At 35.0% G+C, this 22827-nt stretch overlaps 1 non-coding gene across 1 annotated transcript; it reads right to left on the bottom strand.

Moving 5' to 3' along the window:
• Window positions 1-7624: 7624 nt before the first annotated feature.
• On the bottom strand, window positions 7625-7731 carry LOC141681982 (small nucleolar RNA R71). The gene has a single exon (XR_012559392.1). It is a non-coding gene; the product is annotated as a small nucleolar RNA R71 (small nucleolar RNA).
• Window positions 7732-22827: the final 15096 nt, after the last annotated feature.

The raw sequence follows: 22827 nt of genomic DNA, 5'->3' as shown, positions 1-22827 counted from the left end.
CTTGTAGAGATCTTGACTTAGAATATTTTTCTCCAAACAGATTTATTTAACTCCAAGCTTCTTCAAAATTCATCCGAGGCATGATATTCTTGATCTTCTTCCAGATAGAATCCTTAGGCTTGATATTGTTTTAGGAAAAAGACTCCAGTCTGCTCCTTTGCATTTTACAGACTTTAAGTGTTACAAGTACAAATTACAAATTTAGATAACAATACAACTTACTCAGGGGTGACAAATTGTCTTAGTCTTGTTAAAGTACAGGCACATCTTTTACAACACGAATCAACAGGGTTACTACAAAGGGTCGAACAGGGTCGGATATCAAATTGTCAAAAAAAATAATATCAGGGTTTCTCAGAATCAATAACAGGTATATCACAATTCCAACAAAAAACCTCTATTTAATCATGGCATCAATAATTTCATCTCTATAAACAATTCACAAGAGAAGGCAGAGTTACTTGCCTTTAATCGCTTTCCTGCTTTACTGAAACTGAACTACTGTCACCTAAGATTCCTTTCCCTTTTCTAGCCTGAATGCCTCTGCTATCCGGATCTACAATCAGCAACTTACTCGACACTCGACATTTCTCAGAACGCCTAACGATTACCCCATATCGCGATAACACGTAACTCGTATACTCATGCATAATCATAGTATACTCACATAACACATAGCAAGTATATACTCGACCATATTCTTATAGCATCCATTACGATATACTCGAATACTCCAAATTTATAATTAATCATCGAATCACATAGTACGACTCAACGATATCACATAACATATTATACCTTAATACTCCAAACCTTACTTATATAACCTTATATCGAAATGACTCATCATTTTCTTTTTAATAACAAAATTCAAACCAAAATACATAGTAAACGAAATAAATAACTCGACAACCAAACAACTTATTCCTTTTTAACTCAAAAATTTGAACCAAAATAATAGTACCAAGCCAAGAAATCAACATGCAACCACTTATTGTCATCATGCATAATCTAGATTTTTATCCTAGCTTTATTAGGACTTAAACTAATTAAATGTTGCCATATCATCCATTCATACCACAAAATTCGAATCAAAACAAAGTCACAAGCAACAAGTTATCAAATCACAAATCTCATCAACCAATCAAGTAGTTTAAAACTTATTTCTTTCTTATAAATCCAAGCCTTATTCGGCCCTGATCAAACCAATATGCAACTCTTAAATTAACATGCAAAGTCAAATTTTATCCTTAAAGCTTATCTTCACTCAATTCTTAACAAGAAAACCCTTTAAACTCTTTTTCTTTTACATAAAATTGAACCAAAATCCAATCATAAACATGTAAGTCCAAAAATTATCTATCAACTAGCAAGGATCAACATGCAAGCCCAAAAGTTAACTATTAACTAACAATGATCAACATGCAAGTTCAAGAATCAAGCACAAACTTAAGTTCAAGCCATAACTCATCCATTCAAACCATTTTAAAGAAAAAATGAACCAAAAATTAGATTTTCAAACAAAAACCCTTTGCAAAACTTGAATCAAAATCAAACCCTCCTTTTTACTAGAAAAATTCAAACCAACATTAAAACAAAATCATAGAAAAGCACGTAATTTTAGTACAATATGCTCTCTTAAGATCACACACTAAGGAATTATGTTTTCTTAGATATGACCATATGATGTTAATGCAAAATCCTTCTTAAACACTTACATGCAAAGAGTATATAGATAGAGGATTGAAAATGATGAAGATCAATGGCAAGATCTTTGAATTCTAAGCAGGATTTGATGTTGCATGTAGGTGGGAGAGAGAGAGAACTCTCGGGTGAGAGAGAGAGAGAGAGGAAAAGAGAGAGAGCCGAGAGAGAGCAAAAGAAAAGAAAGAGGAGAGAGTTTGGTGGAGAAGAGGGGAAAAAGAGAAGGGAGGAGGGGGTTTATATAATGGATTGGAAGGGGTAATATGGTAATTGTACCATATTTTGATTTTTCTTTTGTCTTTTCTTTTATTCAAAAATGAATCTGGATAATACATAGCTCTCTCGGAAAAGGTGAAAATAATATGAATAACAATTTTAAAATATAGATCTTGAAATTATCTTTCTAGCCATATTTTTAAAGTAATTTTTGAGCGTACGGTTTATTTTATATGAAATTTACAAGGTTACACTCAAAATAGAAATATAACCCGATAAAATCATTTTAAAATACGCCGATCACAAAATAATTTCATCTATCATTTTTAGAAAGTCTCCAGGACTATTTCAAAGATAATAAATCAAATTTCACGCCTTAACCATACTCAGATAATTTTATAAAAATATATAAAGGTTCAATAAACCTTAATTAAATCAAAAAATCCCTTAAAATCATTTAAAAATTTCCAGATCACATAATCATGCACATTAACAGGCAACAACATAAAATCACATATCACGACTCATTTTTAAATATGCTCAAACATAAAATTTTCTCCTTTTTTTTAATATTCACTTTTCGCGTAACGGGTAGCGTCTTGACTGACGGCCCGACGCTGAGCGATTTCAACTACGCTTCACAATCATACTCTCCATACTATCTGACACGTCAAACTGGAATATAATATTCATTTAAAAATTTCTATTTAACACATAATTCGTATTCATATGCTTAAACATCTTAATCCCTTTTTAAGACGGGTTCCGTTCAACTCGACGGCCCAACAACACAACTTAGCCTTTTAGCTGACTCATCAAATTGGAACGAGTTACTTTACGTTCCCAGTTACTATTATACAACGATAACAGTTAATCCACATAATCATTTAACCTTTTATTTTATTCACATAAATTCACAATTACGACACATAATTATACTTTATTCACTTAATCACGTCGCGAAATTCCCAGTCGCTACATGTTGTACTTGGATGAAATAGTGACCAAGCATGGAGTCCCTGTTTCCATTATATCAGATCGAGACCCAAGATTCAATTCAAGGTTTTGGACTAAGTTTCAAGAATGTCTAGGAACCAAACTAAATATGAGTACCGCCTATCATCCCCAGATGGATGGTCAAAGTGAAAGGACCATTCAGACCATAGAAGATATGCTAAGAGTTTGTGTTTTGGATTTCAAGGGAAACTGGGATGACCACCTACCTCTAATTGAATTCTCATACAACAATAGTTATCATCCCAGCATTGGAATGCCACCTTATGAAGCCTATATGGACGCAAATGTAGATCACCATTATATTGGAATGAAGTGGGAGAAAAGAAAGTGTTAGGTCCTGAGCTAGTTCAACAAACCAAGGATGCGGTGACATTGATTCGAAATAGGCTAGAAGCAACCCAGGATATACAAAGAAAGAATGTTGATTTACATCGAAAGGATATGAACTTCGAAGTAGGATCATTGGTATTATTGAAAGTGTCACCTTGGAAAGGATTGGTTTGATTCGGTCACAAAGGTAAGCTCAGTCCAAGGTATATATGACCATTTGAACTTTTGAAGAAAATAGGAAAGGTTGCTTACGAGATAGCATTGCCGCCGCAGTTGTAACATATTCATAATATGTTCCACGTATCCATGTTGAAGCCATTGTTCCTGATTCGAATCAAGTTATAGAATATAAATCAATTGAGCTTCAGCCAGATTTGTCCTATGTGTAACAGCCAATCCAAATTTTAGATCGTAAGGAGCGAGTCCTTAGAAATAAATCAATCCCCCTAGTGAAAGTGCTTTGGAGAAATCCTCGAGTAGAAGAGTCTACTTGGGAGTTAGAGTCAGATATGCTTGATAGATATCCTCATCTATTTAATTAGGTCAGATTATGGGGACATAATCTTTTTAAGGGGGAAGGATATAACAACTCGTATATTTTTGTATTATTTAAATATATAATTATTGAATAATTGAGTAAATAAAATATGTGTATTAGTTCTATCAGCTGTGTGTTATCTTATTATTATTTATGTGTGATTATTGGTGTACAGGGGTTATTTGTATAATTAATTATTGAGCCGTATTGTTTTGTTTCACTTTTAAAAGTGGTTTTTATTGAAGATTTATTCTCATAAATACTTAGATTGTCTCTAAAATTATTTTTATGGTTTTATAATTTTAATAAATATTATCGGGATTTTATAAAATTTAGAAACCAATATTTCATTAATTATTTATCTTTAAATGATTTTCTGATTGCAATTATGTGTAAATTCAGTATTTAATTCTAGAATGTTTCAAAAATTACGAAACTCATATTTTATTAAGTTTGGAATATTTCGAGAATTTTAAAATTATTTCAAAAAAAATTCGGATTAATTTCACCAGCATGTTTATTCGTTAATTTGTTAAATTCGGGTATATTGCGTGTTTGAACAATTCGTATTAAATTATGAAAATTTTATTTTATTAACTTTTGAATATTTTAAGAATTTTGGTATACAATTTGTAATTTTTCGATGCGTTTTGATGCGCAGTTGGTTCGTTATTTTAAAAGAAAACGAACCAGAATTTAAAAAGAAACGAGACAGATACACGTTTAGTTCATACAGGTTGCTAAATTGCTAAGTGTCCATCATTTTTGATACATGGCATCCGCTGAGAAATTAAAAAAATAAAAGAATAAAATAAACAAACCCCCCACCCCTGTTATCTCCCTCGATCTCTCTTCTTCTCTCTCTCTCACTCTCTCGTTCTCTCTCTCAATCCCTCTCTCTATTCCTCTTTCACAAATATCTCTCTGCTTCTCTTTTTTCCTCTGTTCGCGTCCTTTTCTCCTCTTCTTCCCTGTTGTTTCTGGTCGTCGCCGTTTTCATTTTCCGGCCCGTTTCCGGTGAGCCGGCGCTTGATGTGACGGCCTCAACCCCGAGGTCAGGAGTTGACGTCATCAACAACAATAAACATAATATAATCCACTGCAATAATAGACCGTAAACACGACCCCTTTACCAAGATCTTTCCAGATTTAAGTATAACTTAGGTTATAATTTTCACAAAACCAACTTACTACAAATAATCCTGACAATACTATCCTACTACAGCAACTCAACAAATCATCTTTGGTCTGACACAGCTACCTCAGAGGAGCCTGGTACAGAAAGAACTGGAACTCTGCCCTGATCGCACGGAAAGGTCTCCTATACATCTGCAATACATATCTTCAAAATATTCTACAAGGGTGAGCAATCAATTGCTCAGCAGTACCACTATATGAATAACAAGTAAAACGATTAATAATAAAGTAGTTATAGGAACAAAATTTATAACTCGTTAGAAAACAAGTAAAACATGTATAAACTGAATATCAAAATTAGCATGCTCTGTAAAACAAAATCAACAGTCGTGTGATGTGCATAAATACCAGAGTTTAATTTTAGCATGCTGTTTACAGGAACCATAAAACTATTGTCCCGTTACGGGGACCACAAAACCATTTGTTCCGTTTCTGGAACCAAAAAATTATTTATTCCGTTACGGGAACCACTAAATTAAAATCAGATATATAATTGGACGAATCCTAGGGACAGCTGATCAGTCTATCCCACCACAAATCTGTTCCGGAACTCATAGACTAGCTAGGTCTCTATCATGCTGGACTAAGCGGTTCAAATAAGGCATGCAACCGACTTAGCCACTTACGCAAACCCGCTGGGCCGTTACGGGCCTTTTACGCAACCATCCAATATCTGATCCGTTTTATCCAGTTACCAAAATCACTTATACCTATCTCTTTTAAAATAATTATATCACAACTGATAAGTGCATTTTATATCTACTTGAAACGCTTCATTACAAGCTTAAGTTGGTGTTTTGGACTCAAGTTGTTGGTTTGAGGTGTTTTTGCGTTATTACATTTCAGGCATCAGTTAAATGAATAAAGAAGCTTTTAAAAGAAATATGCTGAAAATAGATCAGAATTGAAAGCCTAGGCCATTCTAAAGTCATATAGAATCTCGTTAGCTTCGCGTGGGCAGTTGAATCGCCTAATTCTGACGAGCAGAACTCAAGATACGGCCAAAAGAAGATTAGTCAGAATTTTCCAGAATGTCAGCGCGCCCGCGCCAGAGTCAGCGCGCCCGCACCGCTGAAAACACTATTCTAGCGCAGCCGCACCCGAAAACAGCGCGCCCACGCCCGGTTTCTGCCCCAGAATCCTGATTTTAGTCGAAATTGAAGATTTTGAGAGTCCCGGTCATTCTGGAGCCTATATATACCAATAAAAAGATGTTTTTAACAACAAGGAGACCTGGGAGAGCAATAAGAAGACCTAGAGAGCACGAGGAGGCTATGGAGAAGAATACATTTATTTTCTTTAATATAGTTGATACTTGGATGCTCATTTTCGATTTGTTCTTGAACCCTAGTACTCTTATATTGTTTATTATCATGCTTTCATTGGAAACCATGGTGACGATGAGTTCGGTTATGAACTAATCATTATCGTGGGGTTTTAACGGATTTACTTATGGATTTCTATAGTTAATTTTTTTCAATATCTTGGTGTGTGGTAATTGATTAATAACCTAGTATTGGTTGTGCTAGCATAGGTTCATGTGTTATTGTTATGCATGATTCGTAGGTAATTTTAACCATCTTACTTGCCCTATGTAACCAAGATAGATAACTTGCGCATTAAACCTTTATGTTGTCAAATTCTATAGACATATAGGGTCTCAACATAATTGGTGTCTATTCAGCTTCCATCTCTTTTGTGGATGTCTAGTAGTAGGGTATTCGTACAACGAAAGTTGGCGTTTACTAGTTTTGTGTTATCTGATTAGTGTCATCACCATTACATGCTAAGGTTAAGAACAAAAAGGCTATTGAATGAAGTATTTAATGAAGTTAGGATCCCATGTTTGTCATATATAGTAATTCAACCATTCTTGTTCTCTTAGTTATAATTGTTAGTTTAATTCTTAGTTTAATCAAAACCCAATTTATTATTTCTCTTAGTATTGAACGATAACCATACATTGTTGTATAGGTGCATAAATTGAACTTTACCTAAACCAGTCTCTGTGGGAACTAATCTGATTTATATCTTATACTGCTTGCGAACGCGTATACTTGCGTGAATTTTAGCATGTGTTTTCGCCCTAACAAGTTTTTGGCGCCGCTGTCGGGGACTCGGTGTTGTTAATTTTTTAGTTTATGTGCTTGTCATCTGTGGTTGTTAAAGTTCACTGACTCAGATTCTTTTACTTTCACGGTTTATTTGTTTGTGTTTTAGGTACTCATTATAATGGGAGATCTAGCAGCACGAACGAAAGCCTTGATGGATTTTTCTCAACCCAAGATCAATGACATTCAATCTAGCATTATCAGGCCAGCTATCACATCTAATACCTTTGAGATCAAGCCTGGAATAATTCAATGGGTACAAAATTCAATCCAATTTGGGGGTTCTCCAACGGAAGATCCCAATATGCACATTAAGGATTTCATTGAGATATGCGACACCTTCCAGTTCAATGGTGTTTCTGAAGATGCTGTGAAGCTGAGACTATTCTCATTCTCTCTAAGGGACAAGGCTAAGAGCTGGTTACACTCTCTACCAGCTAGTTCGATTACTACTTGGGAAGATCTTGCTCAAAAGTTTCTCACTAAATTCTTCCCTGTGGTAAAGACAGCTACAATCAGGAATGCTCTTACTCAATTTGCGCAACAATCAAGAGAATCTTTATATGAAGCTTGGGAGCACTACAAGGAGATGCTTAGTAAGTGTCCACATCATGGAATGCCTGATTGGATGATCATCAATTGTTTTTATAATGGTTTGGGAGCACAGTCTGGAACCATGCTCGATGCAGCATCAGGTGGAGCCTTATGGGCTAATAGCTATGAGGAAGCTTATGATCTAATTGAATTGATGGCTGCTAATGAATATCAGTATCCAACCTAGAGATTGTCATAGGGAAAGGTAGCAGGATTTCTTGAAATGGATACAGCTACGACTATCACTGCTTAACTAAAGGCGTTATCTATGAAGATCAATTTTCAGGCTAACTATGGTGTTAATTAGATAACCAGTGTTTGTGAGCTGTGTGCAGGTTCGCATGCGACGGAGCAATGCGCTATATCTAGTGAATCAACTCAGTTTATGAGCAACTTTTAGAGATCGCAGTAACCAGTTCCAGATACTTATCATCCTGACAACTGGAATCATCCTAACTTCATCTGGAGCAACAATCAGAATGCGATGTAACAGCCGTTCCAGCAGTTTGGATACAAGCAATTCAATCCTCCTGGTTTTTAGCAACAATTTGCACCAAGACAACAAATCCAACTTCAACAATAAACTTATGGAGGTGCAGGTCTATCTTCAAATGAAAATCCTGAACTAGAGGAATTGAGGCTTATGTGCCAAAACCAGGCTCTTATATGCCAAAGCCAGGCTGTTTCATCAAGACTCTGGAGAACCAGATAGGGCAAATTGCTAATGCCTTATTAAATCGACCACCGGGAACGCTTCCCAGTGATACAGAAGCCAATCCAGGCAAGAGGGAAGTTGAAGAACAGGTGAACGCCATCACCTTGAGGCCTGGAAAGGTCGCAAGCCCCCAAATTCAGCAAGAAGAAGATTCAGAAAATTATGTCCAGAATGCAGGTGCGTCTGCTTCCTTACCAATTCCAGAAAATGAGATTGTAGCTGAAATAGTGGTGCTGAAGGATGCTGAGGTGGAAACAAGGAAGAAAGTTGTTGTTAACACTCCTCCTGTAGGTAATATAGGGGAAAACAGTTATATCCTCCACCTCCTTTTCCTAAAAGGTTGCAAAAGCAAAAGTTGGATAAACAATTTGCTAAGTTTTTGGAAGTTTTCAAGAAAATTCACATCAACATACCTTTCGCTGAAGCTCTTGAACAGATGTCTAGCTATGCAAAGTTTATGAAAGGTATTCTTTCTCGGAAATTGAAGCTCGATCACTTAGAGACTGTTGCTCTAATGGAGGAATGTAGTGCTGTGCTGCAACAGAAGTTGCCTCCGAAGCTTAAAGATCCTGGAAGCTTCACTATTCCTTGCACCATCGGAAACTTGTCACTCGACAAGTGTTTATATGATTTGAGAGCTATAATCAATCTGATGCCCTTGTCTATCTTCAAGAAGCTTGGTCTACCTGATCCGAAGCCGACATATATGTCCTTGCAGTTGGCCGATCGTTCTATTACATATCCACGAGGCATTGTGGAGGATGTATTGGTCAAGGTGGATAAACTTATCTTTCCTACTGACGTTGTAATTCTTGACTTTGAGGAGGATAAGAAGATTCCCATTATCCTGGGGAGACCATTCTTAGCTACTGGCCGAACTATGATCGATGTGCAAAAAGGAGAGCTTACGATGAAGTTTCACGATCAAAAGGTCACTTTTAATGTGTTCAAGGCAATAAAGTTACCCACAGCTAAAGAGGAGTGCTTTAAAGTAGAGTGGGTCGACTCTGTCATGAATTTAGAGCTTGAGCAATTGCCAAAATCAGATACCTTAGAGAGATCCTTAATAGGGGAATCAGTTATTGAAAAGGAAGAAGGAGCAGAGCAAATGCAGGTTTTGAATGCACCTCCGTGGAAGAGGAAGTTGGATATGCCATTCGATTCTCTTAGGTTAGCAGAGCTAAAAATTTCTCAGGAGTGTTTTGAACCATCTATTGAAGAAGCTCCCACACTTGAGCTCAACCGACTGCCAAATCACTTGAGTTATTCATTCTTAGGTGCACCCCATGATAAGGGGTTGGGATATATTTTTGATGATGTAGAGAGTGGCTGGACGGACCTTCCCATGCCTACCGAGGGTTCTTCTCATGTGCAGCAGGTAGTTTATTGGACTGGTGTTGGTGATGAGCAGTACAAGCGAGTGACTAGGTGTATGGAGGCCATGTACGACATTCACCGTCATTTTGCTGCAGATTTGACACAGGCTTTGGGCACTATTTTCCGAGCCACTGGTGTCGAGGTTGATTGGCCACCTGATCTTCCACCGAGCAGGGTGATCTTTCTGACGACTATGTATGCCTGAAATCCTTATTATTACCTTCAACAAGGACATTGAAAATTTTAAGTTTGGGGGTGATAATGTAAGGATTAGTTTGTATGTGTCCATATAGATTTATATAGATTCATATTGCATGTTTAGTTGTAGTTCATTCATATTTCTACATGATTGTTCATTTAGGATATATTTATTTGCATTTTTGTTTGTGTTATTATGTAAGTCCATGTAGTAGCATTTGCATGCATATAACATGATCCCTTAGGTTGAACAATTTCTGATTGATTGGTTGATGTTGATGTGAGTGTAGTGATGACGAATAGAGGGATGTTTAAGTCCTAATGAATTGATTTGCATGCCAGAAACAAATATTTTCACAAAGTCTAATTGGGTTGCTTTTGATCTAGATCATGATCATACTTTTTTGTTGTTGAGATTTAATCACTAGTTTATATTTAGAATTTTTTCTATTCTCGTAATGACAAAAAGAACACTGAGTTTTTAAACTGGAGAAAAACTTGGATTTTATTGCTAGTTGATGTAACGCTTGGCGTCAAATGGCTAGTAGCCGGCTCATAGTTTTATGAGTAGTCTAGGATTGAGTGAGATGGAGCGAAACACACTCATTCAGAAATTGTTGAAAAAAAAGAAAAGAAAAAAAAAGAGAAAAAAAGAAGAAAAAAGAAAAGAAAAAAAGTTTGTATTAATGCATAAGTGATCAAGAGTGAGCTCTTTAATACTCGAGTAATTAAATTCTTAGGGGACTTTGTGCCTAGTGACCTAAGGCTTTTCATAGTATGGGATCCGCTAACCTAATGCTCGCTACATGGGTATTATTATATAAGTCTTTTGGGACCTCATTCATTGCACGGTCAAGTAAGCATCTTTGTTATGTGTTCAATAATAGCATGAATCCTTGTATAATTCTAGTAGAAAGGAGGTGTTGTGAGTCGTTATGCGTTTAACGTCTATTCTAGGTATAAACTTGTGATTGTTTTGATGAAAGATAAGTTATGGTTATTGATCTAGTGTTGAGAGTATACCTGTTAAGCATTCACACACGCACATTTCTGGTTTGTGAGATTTTCTTCGAGCTCTGTTCTGAGTCATTGCATTCTTAGAGTCATCGTCTTATTCATTTGGTTATGGTTATTCTGAGGGGATCAATTGCATTATCATTTAGTTGCATTCATGTAGTTGCATTCATGCATTAGGTTTATTTTATAGATTTGAATCTATTTATGCTTGAGGACAAGCATCGATTCAAGTTTGGGGGTGTGATAAGTAGATTTTATATCTACTTGAAACGCTTCATTACAAGCTTAAGTTGGCATTTTGGACTCAAGTTATTGGTATTTTTGAGGTGTTTTTGCGTTATTGCATTTCAGGAATCAATTAAATGAATAAAGAAGCTTTTCAAAGAAATATGCTGAAAAGAGATCAGAATTGGAAACCTAGGCCATTCTAAAGTCGTAGAGAATCTCTTTAGCTCCGCGTGGGCAGTTGAATCGCCTAATTTTGACGAGCAGAACTCAAGATATGGCCAAAAGAAGAATTGTCAGAATTTTTTCAAAATGTCCGCGCGGCCGCGCCAGAGTCAGTGCGCCCGCGCCGCTGAAAACACTATTCCAGCGCGGCCGCGCCCGAAAATAGAGCGCCCGCGCCCGGTTTCTGCACCAGAATCGTGATTTTAGTCAAAATTGAAGATTTTGAGAGTCCTGGTCATTCTGGAGCATATATATACCAATGAAAAGACATTTTTAACAAGGAGACCTGGGAGAACAATAAGAAGACCTAGAGAGCACGAGGAGGCTACGGAGAAAAATACTTTTATTTTCTTTAATATAGTTGATACTTGGATGCTCGTTTTCGATTTGTTCTTGAACCCTATTACTCTTATATTGTTGATTATCATGCTTTCATTGGAACCCATGGTGACGATGAGTTCGGTTATGAACTAATCGTTATCGTGGGGTTCTAACGGATTTACTGATGGATTTCTATAGTTAATTTGTTTCAATATCTTGGTGTGTGGTGATTGATTGATAACCTAGTATTGGTTGTGCTTATTCGTCTTATGTGTGTAGCTAACATATAAGATAGCGTGTTAATCTCTATTGAAGCGACAGTGAATATAGAGGCTTAGAACTTGCCATGCTAGCATAGGTTCATGTGTTATTGTTATGTATGATTCGTAGGTAATTTTAACCAGCTTACTTGCCCTATGTAATTAATATAGGTAACTTGCGCATTAAACCTTTATGTTGTCAAATTCTATAGAGATATAGGGTCTCAACATAATTGGTGTCTATTCAGCTTCTATCTCTTTTGTGGATGTCTGGTTGTAGGGTATTCGTACAACGAAAGTTGGCGTTTACTAGTTTCGTGTTATCTGATTAGTGTCATCACCATTACATGCTAAGGTTAAGAACAAAAAGGCTATTGAATAAAGCATTTAATGAAGTTAGGATCCCATGTTTGTCATATATAGTAATTTAACCATTCTTGTTCTCTTAGTTATAATTGTTAGTTTAATTCTTAGTTTAATCAAAACCCAATTTGTTATTTGTCTTAGCATTGAGCGATAACTATACTTTGTTGCATAGGTGCATAAATTGAACTTAACCTAAACCAGTCTCTGTGGGAACGAATCTGATTTATATCTTATACTACTTGCGAACGTGTATACTTACGTGAATTTTAGCGTGTGTTTTCGCCCTAACAACAACACACTTTCCAAAACCTTTTCCAATTTTAGTCACAATTTAGAGATAGGCATTTTCAGAAGTTACTTTCCCCCCAAAACATAAGTTAATAAAACATATTTAAACACGGGGGATATGTAACTTAAAACGTTCCGTTCCAGTACGTAAATAAAACAACATTTTATTTAATATATTCTGAACCATAAGAGTAAGGCCAGGGGTACTTACCTTACAGAGCCTTACAACTATCTCTCATTGACCTTGAACTGATTTGAACGCTCGTCTTTGTCATCTTACTATTAGACTATCCTGGATCCGACTTCAACACTCAGGACCTTCGCTTAAAACCTTCCTGAGATTTTTGACTGACCACTAGGTTATCTTTAGTCCGACGTCAACTTTCGGGTCTCCCGACTAGAACCTACATAGTCGAACTTTCCTATGTTAGACAACCAATTATGCTTGACATATCCTTGCTATCAATTCTACCCGAACGATAACAATCCCGACTCATACTCATATGCATTACTATAATACACATAACGATCAGGGTTCACGAATCCAGAACTCGGTTCGATAATCATTTTGAGAATATACAAATGCTCGTCGCTACAGAAAATAGGGTTGTTAACTATTTATCACAGTATGCAAATAGGTTCGTACAATATTTATTTATAATTATACAGCTATATACATTTGACTGATATTCCCAATATTTTACAGGATACATTCCCGAATTTTTTTGGGATTAATTTCCCGAAAATCGGGTAGCGTCTCCTTTGCTTATCGGACTACCCGTCGAAACATGATCGTCATCTCACAATCCAACAATAACAATCAATCAATCACAACCCGACCACACAATTCGCAATTCCAATTTTAACCTTAACAATTCTATCAGATTATTTACATTTCGAAAATAATTGTACGAATTAAATATTAAATATTGTTATATAATTATAGGACTCAGAATTAATTCATGACGGTCCACCGTCGGCTCGCCGAGGCTCATTGCCGACGGCGGTAAAATTCGCGGGTACCTGATTAATTTCGGGTTATCAACGCGTATTTCACCGATTAGTTACAATTATTCCCACACGAAATATAATTTATTTCACGAATTTCAATCAAACAATTCCTGCAAAAATAAGAATTAAATTTCAGAAATAATAATCAAGCCAACAATAGCAGTACAATCGAATGCAACACAGCAACAATTCACGTGCCTCACGCACCTCCTAACACACACACCACCACCACTCCTCGCCGCAAATCCGTGGAGGCGGCAACCATGGCAGAATTCAGGGTAAACAAGACACACACTCACACACACAACACACAACACACATATAAATATGTCGGTATATATATCAAAGAAACAGAGACGAAACATAGATGAAACCGTGGCTAACCGGAGAACAGACCGGAAGAAACAGGCGGTGGCATATTACCGGAGTACAGAGGCGACAAGAACGGGAAAAGGAAACAAGGAACTGGACAGAGAGGGAATAAACGGGAGAGGTGAGGGAATGACTGAGAAAATTAGAGAGAGATTGAGAAATTAGAAAGGAAATGAGAGATTAATGCTTTGGTCTGGGTCGGCGAAATAAAGAAAACCGAGTACTCAATTTACCCCAATACCACAATCAAACCACGTGTCCTAAATTGGACACGTATCATTTTGTTTATAACCGAAAGTCCTATCTCTGTCACCAAATTTAACGATTTAACGAAAAAGATTTTACAGGTAAACATAACCTAAAAATTTATCAAAATAGTTTTAAAATTTTCATGATAATTCAAAACCAGTAGTATAAAATTTTCATAATTTTTAGAGAAATTTTGAACCACACATTATACTCGCATTTCACAATTAACGAATCGAGCTGCACTTAAAATAAATTTAGAAAATCACGAAATAGTCTTAAAATATTAGAAATATCCCGAAGTTAATTTAAACGCAAATTTCATAATTTTAAAGTCATTTCTGAAATGCAATTTATCCCCGCTTTTAGCAATTAAACGAATCAACATGTGGGTAAAATTAATCCTAAAAATTTCCAAAATAATTTTAAAATTCTCTGAATAATCCAAACTTAATAAATATGAGTTTCATAAATTTTTTGAGATCTTTCTTGATTTAATACTGAATTTACACATAACTGCAATCAGAAAGTCATTTTGGGCTAAATAATTAATGAAATATTGATTTCTAAATTTTATAAATTCCTAAAATAATAATTAAAATTGTGAAGCAATAAAAATGAATTTAGAGATAATCCATATATTTATAAGAATAAATTTTAAATACAATCACCTTTAAATACAAAAATAAAACAACACAGCTTCCCAAGTAATTACACAAATGATCTTCGAACATCACAATCTCATATAATTAATAACAAAATAATATCTAGATGACACAACCCATACACATATTTTATTTATTTAATTATTCAATAATTACACATTTAAATAATAATAGAAATATACGAGTCGTTATAACCTTCCCCTCTAAATAGATTTTGTCCTCAGAATCTGATCTAACTAAACAAGTGAGAATATTTGTCAAGCATATCTGACTCTAATTCCCAAGTGTACTCTTTTACTCGAGTATTTATTCTAAGCATACTTACTATAGATATAAACTCATTCCCAAGGCCCCGTTTTTTACGATCTAGGTTCTAGATTGATTCGTACACCTTATCTTGATTCAAATCGAAAACATATTCTGTTAGTCCCTAACAATGCAACAAGAATTACAGAAGGGGGGTTGAATGGAATTCTTGAAACTTTTTCTCAATAAAAAATGTTCTATCTAAATAATATATAAGTGTTTGATTTTCAAGGTGCGGAATAAGAAGTTAATAGAATCAAAACACAAGTAATTAAAAATACAGGTCTTTAAAAACTTTTTGGTGGATTTGAATGTATCCACCAGAGATATATATATTATATCGAGAGAACTCTGTGTAGCAATAAAAGCTCACAGCTGCTTACAAATATAAACAACTAAGTTTACAGAGAAATGCTAAGGATGCAGCTTACAATTGTTTCTCTGAGAAAATGTTCTTAGTCTTGTGGTTGTTCTACTTGCTACTTCTTGGTTTATATATCACCAAGATTACAAAGTAATAAGAGAAGATAATAAAATAAAACCTATCAAGTCTAATACTCTGCTGCTTCATTACTCTATTCCAGCATCTTTGAATATCTTCATAATAGCATGGAAATGGCAATGCTTCTTTGTTCTCAAAAACCTAGTTGAATAGGCTTCCACATTCCTTTTGCATACACTTGATGCATGTGACTGTGTTGTCACTGTCAATGGATATTTGAATTGATTATCCGTTGAGTACATGATCATCCGTCGAGTAGCTATTTGGCACTTGACTTTATTTCATTTATGCAGAATTACAAGACATCATTTATGTACATTTAATCAACCTATTCTGAATATCTAATTAAAGTCAACATGACTTATATGCTACTTCAGAATCTATACAAAGATGTATACAGAAATGTGCTACAGACTTATTGTTACATAAGCTACTCACTCGATGGATAACAAATCATTATCCGTCGGGACTATATTGAGTCATCCGTCGGGACTATAATGAGTCATTCGTCGGGACTACAATGAGTCATCCGTCGGGACTATATTTGCTTATCCGTCGAGTGCTACATTTTTCACTAAGTTAAATATACTAAGGTGTTTTGTTAATGAAATAATCAAGTTCACAACATATCCACAATATATTCTTTTGGCATAAAGACATAAAACATACCATGAGTATGCTGCAGCTATGGCAACAACACTAACTCCTAGGTGACCTTACCCGATTTTCTCAGTATCTTAAATGGTCCACTATATCAGCTGCCCTTTGGTTCAAACTTAATCAACCCTTTTCAAGGTAACACCTTTAACAATACCATCGATCCTATTTCTATCCATCATATCCTTTCGATACAAATTCGTGTTCTTTCTCGGTCTATTCTTAGGTGCTTCAACACTTTTCTAAACCAACACCACTTTGCCCTTGGTGTGCCGAATTAACTTAGGACTTGACAAATTCTTTTCTCCCACTTTATCTTGATAAGGTGGGGACCTACACTTGTGTCCATACAAGACTTAATAATGTGACATTTTAATACTGACATAACAATTATTGTTATAGGATAACTCTACTATCGACAAATGACCATCCCAGTTCCCTTAAAATCCAAAGCACACAATCGTAACATTACCGTGATTATTCAGGTTGTCCTTCTATCATGACCCTTCGTCTAAGGATGGTAGGCGGTACTCATTTTCAAATTATTTTCCAAACATTCGGAAACCTCTTGCTCCTTTCCATCAATTAAGGCTGGAAAGTAATCCCATATACCTGCTTCTTATCTCCTTCAGGTACTTGAACTTCGACTTCCACTCTTTCCAATTCTTTTATTAATTCCTCAATTATCTTAATTACATTCAATCATTTCCTTCTGCATAGGGCATCTGTTACTACACCAGCTTTGCTTAGGTGGTTTTTTTAATGGAATAATCGGAATCCTTTGTTAATCTCAATTAAAATTCATACTTGAAAACTTAACGTATAGTTACTTTCCTTCTAATCTTTGTGGGGAAATCCTTGGGAGTTCTACACAAACTTTCTTAATCCTTGAATAGATGAGGATGTTATCGATAAATACAATTTGCTTACCCAAGTACTTCTCATACACCATATTCTTTAAATCCTTAGAGACGGCTGATACACTGGTTATTCCACATAATATCACCAGAACTTGCAATGCTCATAACTCATTCTAATTGCAGTATTTGATATGTCCTCGGGCTGAATCTTAAATCAACTCTGAAAATAATACGCTCCTTGAAGTAGATCACAAAAGTAATCAGTTTAAGATAGGGGTTACTTATTCTTATTAGTCGTTTTGTTAAACTCTCGATAATCAGTACATAATCTCCTAATTTCATCCCTCTTCTTCCATAGCATTACTGGTGCACCCTACGGAGATATATCTGGTATGATCACCTCCCTTTCCAAAACTTCCGCAATTACTTAACTAATTATTTCATTCCCACTGGTCTCTGGAGAGACTCCAGGGCATTCATTTATTACTCAAATTTCTTCCAGTTTAAGTACTTTGTTCTTCGTATCTCTACATATGGTGGATCTACCTTATATCGTTGGCTTATTAACTCTTTTTCTCGCATGACTGGAAGAACCTCTTAACTTGCTTCTGCCCTTAGAACTTACCTTATTATTGGCTTCCGTACACCTTACAATTCGCTTCTTCTAAAAATCACTCATTGCCTTACGACAGGACAACCAACCCGTTCCTAAAATCACATCGAATTCTTCTAGCTCGAAGGGTGTCAGATCAGCTGAAAATAATACTTATGGATTCTAATTGACAGTTAAAACAGAAGTGACTCACTGAAATTCCATCTTGATTGACCACTATTATGGTTAAAGGCTCAGCTAAGTCTTCTAATATCAAATTCCTTTTACTCACACATTTCTTTGGTGTAAACAACTTAGACTCTTCTGAACCAAATAAAACTTTAACAGGTATGGAGTTGAGAGAAAATGCACCTGCAACTACGTCCGAATTCTAATCGCTCGATCTCTTGGTCCTTTTTAAAGTTCTGCCTCTAGTTGTGCTGGATGTTGGCCCTTGGGTTGTAGTATCTTGAGTAACCATTCCACAAATTCTTGTAATATGCCCAACTTTCCCACAATTGTAACACATAACTCCTGGATTTTCTGGATTGCATTCCGATGCATAATGACCCTTGTGACCACATTTGAAATATTGAACATTGTTTTTGCACGAACCACTGTGTCTCCTGTCATGGGACTTGCCATTCACTACTGACTTAACTGACTGGGCTGGATTGGAAGCAACTGAATTAGCACTAGACCTAGCCTGAGAGAAACTGAAACACCCCCAAATCCGGGGTTAGAGGATTTGGTCGTCACTATGAAACCTCAATCCAAATTAACCTGTTTAATTAATAACAAATGCCAGCGGAAGATATTTATCATAAATGACCCCAAACTAATCCAAGATCTTTTAAGGTTACAGTTCTAGAAACAAGATATCCAAATTCCACAAATAAATTTTTCACTTTCTTTTAAAACTCTTTTCAACAATTCTCAATCTCAAAACTTAACCCGCTAGTATAACTTTGAAGAGAAGTATACTAGGCCCAATTATAAAATACACAACTATAATATAATATAATATAAACAACTTTATATAATAAAACTTACACTAGTTCGCAAACCCTGGACCAACCACCTTCCAAAAGCTTATTCTTTGCTTCCTTGAATTACCCGGCTAAACAGCGCAAGTTAATCCTCACTGGAGGTTAAATTTAGAAACAGGCAAGTATGAGCGAAAGAAATGCTCAGCAAGTTCATATAGTAAGTATCGGGTCATTTTGATATAAAACCGACATCTGCAATAGCGCAGAACATTTTAAAATCATAATTGCTGAAACAGAAAAATTTAGTTGAGGAATCCCAGAATTGATTCCTTAATTGTATTCAAACCATTTTGATATTTTTGAGCGAAATGCTTCAGCAATACTTTGAATCTTGATGAGAATAAAACTCGTAAAACAGTGTTTACGGAAATATCGTAAACCACAATAACATGAAACAATGATTATGGATTGAATCATAAACTTTACTCAAAACCGAACTCTTGAAATTAATACTTATTTTGTTGTCATATCAATTTAGATATTAATACGAACTTTGATGCTCACAACCTACCCGCGCTAAAATAGGGAAGTCAACATCAATCATCTGCATTAATACCACCTTTGATATTTAACAACTTAAATATCAACATCAATCAGAAACTGAATTAAAACTGTATTCCACCTTTATTCAAAACCAAAACAGTTGATAAATCGTTCCTTATAAGATTATCAAAAGCAATATAATAATTTAGATTGGAATCCTCGAACGACGGTGTGTTGCCGCCGGTGATCAGCCGCGGAGCAACACCGGTATGCCAAAGCATATCCAACTAAACAAATGGGGCACCCAAGGCACATATCGGCCTAATGCTATTATATCCTGTATAATACCTAAATCTCCGCTGGACCGCCGCCACGGCCTCTTATGCAACCATCCAATCTTAAAACATTTTATTGAAAGGGGTCATAATACTCGACACCCTTATAAACTTTTATTCGCCCCATTTACTTGGGAAGCAAAACCAAAACAATGTCATCTTTCTCAAAATCCAAAACATTTATAAATCCGATAATTGGATAAGTAAAATCACTTGACTATTCTGAACATAGAATAGCAGATGAGTATTTGCATAAAAAGAATTATTTATTTAATTCAGCAATATGTAAAACATTTGTCGATTCTAAACTGAGAATAGGAAAAGCAATACTTGCATGATAAGATTTAAAATAAATATCACTTGAACAATAAGTGATGATAGAAATACTTGCCTTTGGTTTTTAGCAGTTTGTCAGACTCGCAACGCACCTCTATCTTAGTCTGGCATCTCAAGGCATCCACGTCTTTTACTTCGCTAAATCTCTTTTCTGTTGCTCATGCAGTGCTGCAACCCAAGATTCCATACTATCCAACTCTACTCTTCATCCATTCCATCTGGTCCTGATCGTCTTGAAAGACTCGTATCTGTAATTAAAAGATATAGCTTTAATCGTCTAATCGATAATTACTCGTCGAATTGTACGTCAAAATCCTATCGTCTACCCATACGATAGCCCACACATAATTATAATAGTCATACACAAGAATTCTTACTCACATACGCACGTAATTCAGATAGCACGTAAACAAATAACTCACATATCACATAATTCATTTAACAAATGACTCGGTTCATAAAAAGGTTCGATTCAATACGTTTAAAACTGAAATCGGGTCAAAAATACGATTTATCGATCAATAATTGACTTAGAATGACTTGTAAAACAAGAGGCCATTCGAAACAAAAGGATTTGAGTCTCGAAAGTATTTTTATTAAAAGCGGAATATTTTTCTGAGTCTAGAGGCGTTTGTTTCATATTAAACGGACGAACGGTTGACTTATTATGAATTTTTAAACATTTTTCGGAATTAAAACGGGTCTCTAAATCATTTTATAATTAAATAATAGGGCTCGAACACCCGAAAATAATTTTATAATAATTATCGAGCCTAGAAAATAATTTAAAATAATATTTTAAAACTCAAAACAATTATTTTTGGAATTTTTAAATCAAAAATAAATAATTAAATAATCAATTAAAATTAATTAATAACTAATTAAATTAATTAATCAACTAATATTTAAATTAATTGACTAATTAAATAATTAATTATCAACTAAAATTAATTAACTAAATAATTTGGATTTATTTTTAAATTAAAATTAAATTTTCATAATTAAAATTATGATTTTCAAAATAAAAATGAATTTTTAGAAACTAAAAATAGGATTTTGAATTATTTTTAAAACTAAAATGCAGAAACAGTGTAAGGAAAATAAGATTGGTTATTTATGGATTGAAACCGGGTCGTTTCTTGGACCCAATCGGGTCACCAAGAATCTCAACGGATCCGGGTTGAGTTCACCGGAATCTGGGCTTGAACCCAGAAACCGGCGGTTCCTCACCGGACTCCGGTGAGTCTCCGGTGACTCGATTCCTCCCCCAAAATAGTTCAGTTCCACAAGATTACAAGTCCCGATCAATTCAACAACGACCTAACACCTCTGCAAACCCAAAAACGGTGATAAACAACCTGAAAATCACAGATTCCGGCCGGAACACCATGAACCCCGACGACCTTCAAGAACAAACCGGCCAACTTCGATTTTGTCCATTTCAACACCAAAATCAACGTTTTAACTACCAAATTAAAGCTTACACTACCAGTAATCTATTCATGTGATTTATACGCATCAAAAACATGGCAACAATCCACAAATTCGAATTAATAAAACACAAAAACTCAAGAACTCGACCAACATTATTTCGCAATAAAACGGTGCAAGTTTATACTTAAATTGACTCCCATAATTATTTTAAAACTATCTGTAACATCAGAATCGATCAAAGATCAACAGAAAACCAAAAGCGAATTTAACCAAAAACAACCCAAAAATCGATTTTTATCAATATCTAACCTCAGCTCGTGATTTTGATATGAATAGAAAGAGCTCGAAACAAGCTTTGATTTGGTTCAAGAATCATAAAAAAAGGTTCATCCAATCTCCCAAAATCATTGATCAAAGTTTTGCTCAAGAATCTTACCCCCAAAACTATGTTCTTGATTTTTGTTTTTAATAAAATAAAAATGAAATAAAAGGAATTAATGGGCTATTTATATTTACGGAATATTGGTTCATTTTGGATCGTTAAATTAGTTGCTTAGCCGCTAAGTAACTACAAAATGATCCAAAAATAGATTACTTAGCTGCTAAGTAACTACAAAAATGATACAATTTAATACCAGAATTGGATAATTATCAAAACCGAGCTTTTTATAAAACACCATATACGAAAATAATGTAAAAATATCCCGTCTCTCGAGAATACGGGTTTTGTTGATTTATCGAAATAACTATCGTATCGAAAATTATACACCAGGACGCGTACGGATCAAACCGTAATCCCGATTGAAAAAGTCAAAACACGGAAAATGTCCGGAATTTCCAGATTAGGTTATGAAGGAGTTTTCAGAAAAGTTTCGGGTTGTAAAAACGTAAAAACGGTTGAAGTTGGACGATCCCCCGCTTTATAAAATAGTTTTGTAATTATTCAGAATATAATTAATAAATACCTAAATTATTATAAAATCATATAACAGTCCAAAAATTACCAGAAAAATATCACAATTATCTATATTTATTCTGGAAATATAAAAATTCAAATACTCAAATAATATCACGTATAAACATCCAAAACATCAACTCCAATTACCAGATAATTCACTAAAATTCACATAAAATCACATAAATAATTCCAAATAATTATAATAATAATATTTCAAAATATGGGATATTACCGAAACTCTGTATCCGGAATCTTTTATTCCTGTTTCGGCCAAACCGATTCCGCAACTCTTGACTGGATTCTCCTTGTTCCGCCCCGTCTA

Source organism: Apium graveolens, chromosome 1 (genome assembly GCF_009905375.1).
Source record: "Apium graveolens cultivar Ventura chromosome 1, ASM990537v1, whole genome shotgun sequence".
Lineage (NCBI taxonomy): Eukaryota > Viridiplantae > Streptophyta > Magnoliopsida > Apiales > Apiaceae > Apium > Apium graveolens.
Note: the sequence above shows the minus strand (reverse complement) of the source record. Positions and strands in the feature narration are given on the sequence as shown.